This window comes from Ixodes scapularis, unplaced genomic scaffold (genome assembly GCF_016920785.2).
Source record: "Ixodes scapularis isolate PalLabHiFi unplaced genomic scaffold, ASM1692078v2 PGA_scaffold0__279_contigs__length_252992795, whole genome shotgun sequence".
Taxonomy (NCBI): domain Eukaryota; kingdom Metazoa; phylum Arthropoda; class Arachnida; order Ixodida; family Ixodidae; genus Ixodes; species Ixodes scapularis.
In genome coordinates, this window is record NW_024609835.1 from 232,785,286 (window position 1) to 232,790,238 (window position 4,953).

Consider the following 4,953-nt stretch of genomic DNA (forward strand, 5'->3'; position numbering starts at 1 on the left):
GGCGTTGGCTAAAGGCGAAACGTAAAGCTTCCGCCCAGTGACTTCCGCTTCCGCTGCTCGGCTTTCCCGCTTACCTTTCTCCCCCAGGTTCCCGTCGTCGCGTAGAAGATGGTGGACACGTAGCGGCGTGGGGGACGTCGGTTCGTTGTACGTTTTACGGACAGTTGTTTGGCCTTCCGTTTCTAATGCGACTCTGGTTCTCCACTCGACAACGCCTCTCATAATTCACCCAGGTGTGGTCAGCCCGGGTCAGCGCAGCGCGGCTGGCTCGCCTTGTCCGATCGCCGGACCGTCGACGACTTTGAAGTTCGTCCGTTAGGCTTAGGATCCGAAGGCGTCTGTCTTTCCGTGAAGCGGTAAGCGAATCTCGTACCTTTTCGTTCTACTTTTAAATTATGTTAGGTGCGCTTCAGTCTAAGCGTGCGTGCCACGTGTTTGTGACAATTTTGAGCTAGAATATATGTGCTTCATCACAGTTTGTCATTTACCAAAAATGTAAATCGAGCCGATCAACGCGGTGCCATGCTTGAAAACGATGTACGATGCTAACTTGTACATGGAAGGCTTAAAAAAAAAGACAAGACTGTTTACGGTTGTATATGAGGCTGGTCCCAATGCATTGGTAAGCACTTAGAGCACCTTTCTGAACGGCATGTAAGCAACATATAGCGATCAACGAGACGAGTGACGGCGACAAGCTACGAGTGCCGGCGACGAGCGACAAAGATTTCTGGCTGTCGCTGCGTGCATCGCTCGGTTTTTGGGTTCCTAGAAAACGTCGATCATCGCCTTGGTCGCTTGCACCAATGGTGTTCATGTGTCTCGTCACGTGGCTGACTAAGCGACAGCGAATCCACCTTGCTGTTGCTTTTGTCATCGCTCGCCAAATCGCTTACATGAATTACACCGCCCTACACTTTTCTGCGCCGGTGCAGGAGGTGTATATAAATTGGAAGAATCTTTTATACACTGTGAGAGTTCTCTTTACCAACTCATACTAGCGATTGTTTTCACCGTGTCAATTACACTTACGCAGTGTCTAGTGATACGTCCGACGGAACTCGAAATAAAAATTAAAGATACGTCCGACGTAACTTTACTCTCAGCTTTCGAGTTAAGTCCGACTGAAATAAGTGAAGGCCTGTGTAACCTACGGAACCTTATTAACTGTTTCGGTCTGTGGCCGAAACACGACGTAAAAAGAAAAATATTACAAATTTCTTCTACATTACGTCCGATGCAGCATTCGTGAATTGATTAAAATCGCGGCTTTATGCGTACCTTTAGGTTTGTTGGGATTCTGCTTTCGGTGCTCGCACCGTACGGTCGCATAATCATGCTCCCTTCAGGAGCGGCGAGAACGGCCCCGGGCGGCCGCGGTTCTTTTGTTGTCGATGGCGCGCCATCGTCCGGCGTGTACAAGGTGGTCCTTTCTTTTTTGCCTACAAGATTCACGTGTTTCAACTGTGTGCTCCCGCACTGCGACATTATGGGTCGCCTGTACCGGATTGAGCACTTCCGAGAGGAACTCAAACGTATTGCCGTCTTGAGCGACATCGTAGCGCTCGGCGCTTTTCAGATGAGCCATGTGTGCCTAGCGACGCTTCGGACTTCGGAGGCCAAGCAACTCCTGGTGAGCAGCAACGAGCTCGTCGTGGAGAACCTACGCTGCGTCATCATCGACCCGAGCACAACCGAGGTACGTGTGCGTTTGCACTGGGTTCCTCTTCACGTTCACGACGACGCCGTCGTAAGCTTTTAGAACTGTACAGCAAGGTGATTGAAGTAGGCCGGGAGATGTGGCGAGTCGATGGGTTCCAATGAATCGAATCAACGACGCGTTTTGTTCGCATGACGCTGAAGAGTGGCCTCACTCCTCGCGACATGGCTCACCAGCTGCGGCTTCACGGCGCGAACACCCTTATTGTGATACCAGGCAGAGTGCCCGTATGCCTACAGTGGAAGCGTGCCGGGCATATCAGGCAGGAGTGTTGTGTGCCAAAGTGCTCACAGTGCTTTCGCTTCGGCCAGGGTAGAGATGAGTGTATGAGGACGTACGCTGGCGTCACCGAGGTACAGGCGCTGGAGGTGCTGCGGCTTTCGCGATGGGCACTGAAGAGGCCGAAAAAGCTGCGCGTGGTTTGGGGTTCGACGCCCCGACTACTACAGGGCAACAAGGGAAGCCTGCCGGAGATTAGGGTTCCGGGGAGGGCGCCGTGGAGACAAAAAGAGACAAGTCAGCCCCTCACGTTCTGGAGCCTGCTTTCTGTCCCCCGGCCTCTGCCCTGACATCGCCTGAGAGCTCCAAGATCCCCACGGCCCGTCCTTCGACGACCGAAACTACCTCCGAGCGCCCCGACGAAGTGAACGAAACCACCGCCCCAACAAGCGCGGCGTCGAGGATACGCCCTCGAAGACCGACACGACGCTCAATCTTACCCCTTGGTGGGGTTTTGAGAAGAACCAGCAGAGCCGTTTTATGGTGGTGCTGAACGCACCCCCGGAGAACCGGCAACGCTGCGACTCCGAGTAAGGCGGCAACGCCTGGTTTCCAGAACTGATGAAAGAGCGACAAGGCAAACGCTGCATCATAGCCTTCGTAATTTGTACGCACATTTCGGCCATTTCGGTTGCAGTGCAAAACGTTCGAAATTTTAAGACGCGCGAGAAGCAATACCAGTCGCAGCGGCTGTTGCAGACACAGAAACCCGATTTTTTGGCGTTGTAGGAAACCAAGATGGCCGAGGAGAAGCAGGTTTTTAGCGCAGTACAGCCTTTTTTACACTGGTATGAGGTTTGTGTCACTCCCACTGTCAAAGTCTCGGGCATTTTTTTTTTTTTTTTTTATTTTTAAAGAAGTTGTTGCCCTTGTCGGAGTTTGTGGTTACAGCCGACATGAAGGGACGGTTTATTATGTGCGATTTTTGTCTTTCGACAGTCCCCTGGCGGCTTATCTGCATATATGCCCCCAGTACGGTGAGAGGGCGTGTTTCCTTTTTTTCTGGCTTGGGCCGATTTGCAAACTGTGATAGAACAGTCATGCTCTGTGGTGATTTAACTGTGTTGTTCGAGCGATTGATAGAACGCCTATCAGGCGACTCACCGATCGAGATAAGACTGTTCTCAGCAATCTGCTCGAAGACTTCGACTTGATAGGCTTTGGAACTGTGTGAAATGAAACGATCGAGATGCATTTCACACATTTTCAGGCGTCATTGCATGCGCGGCTAGACAGAATTTACGTTTCGGGGACACTGGCAACTATTCTAACGAAGTATCGGGTCATGCCATTGTCCTTTTCTGATCACAGCTTGGTATCGACAAAGGTTGGTGAAAGAGCACTGCCAAGAGCGCGCTTTGATTGGAAACTTTGGAGCTTCTTAGCTAAACTTCTTTCCTTAGGGGGGGGGGGGGGGGGGGGGTGTAGATAGCATTTTCAAATTGTGCGTTCAGGGACCGGGAGGGGACATTTTTGGTATGTTAGAAACCGTCAAGCAGGAAGTTAAAATGCTCGCGATTGAAAGGTCCTCTGTTTTAGCGTTCGAGGCGCGCGGTGCCGAACGAATTTAAACGCCAGTTTTCAGGTGCTGTTGAGAGCGGAGTGTCAAACACCCGGAGTAGGTCTCAAAGACTTAGAAAGTGTTAAGGACCGACTTGACCGGCTGCATCTACAGCGTTACCGGTGAGCCATTGTTCGTGCTCGGTCAGGGAGGTACCTGCTGGGAGAGCAGCCGACCAAGAGAGCGTTAGCCGACGAGAAACAATGCGCGCTGCACGGCGAAATAGGCGACATTACGCAAAGTGGCCTCAGCAGCACAGACCCGAGTACTATTAAGCAAGCGTTTTTTGCGCATTATAGAAAGCTTTTTGAGTCGCAAGTTTTGGGAGGAAGGACCCAGAGTGCGGCAACCATCTCGACTACCTATCAGAGCTGCCGGAAGACGAACGGGACAGTCGTTCGCTGGTAGTCACCTTACAAAAGGTTGAAAAAGCAATAGACGATTTGACAAATTTCAAAACGCCGGTACCCGATGGCTGAAACGCCGAGTTATATAAGAAATATAAGAGCGCAGTGTCCGGGATGTTACTGGGCGTTTTTTCTTAACTGCGTATGAACGGAAAGCGCTGCCGCCGTTTTTCCTGGAAACATACACGGTCCTCATTCCTAAGAGTGACGACGCCGATAAATTTAGATTGCGTTACGTCATGAGGTTTCGTCCAATTACTTTATTTAACGTTGACTACAAAATTTTTGCAAAACTTCTATCGCGGCGGTTTCAGAGAGGAGCCTGCCAGCTTATTGGAGGCCATCAAACATGCGGTATTAAAAGCAGGTCAATTACAACTAATGTCCATGTAGCCCGTGCAGTGGTCTATTGTACATTCATTCATTCAAGTTCATGTTCGGGCGGGCCGGGCCAGTGCAATGCTCTATTCTACATTCTCCCACCATAGGTTCCTTCAAATTATTGTGTTGCCTTCGTTCGAGGAAGACGCACATACTTTCAAAAATTGCAGCATATCTTACCTACCCAGACCTGTAGAGATTGCTATCGCTGCTGAAGGGGCAAGCTTGTGGCATTGTCTTTTTTGCTGTTGATGGGAATATGTAACTGTCGGTGTTTTACGTTAGTTACCGCGGTGCAATAGACATCTGGGGCTACCACCTCCATCGGCTAGCTCGGTGGTTCGCAACCATCGATGCTTCGCGGACCCCTTGTGGATCGGCGGAGACGATGATGGACCCCATTCATGATGAGGGAAGGGGAAATGTATACGTTAAATATAATAATTATTGAATAAATCGATATAACTAAGGGCTATAGGGAGAAGTATACCTCTTATTGACATTCACAAAGAAAACTTGACAAAAAAGAGAAAAAATTCTTCTCGACATGACAAAGTACAACTTTTATTGTCGGACTTGACTGATGAGGCAGGGCTTCGCGGACC

General features: G+C 50.2%; 1 pseudogene; it reads left to right on the plus strand.

The window, feature by feature from the left end:
- The first annotated feature begins 2,105 nt into the window (after positions 1-2,105).
- Positions 2,106-2,658, plus strand: LOC120841225 (annotated as a pseudogene).
- Positions 2,659-4,953: the final 2,295 nt, after the last annotated feature.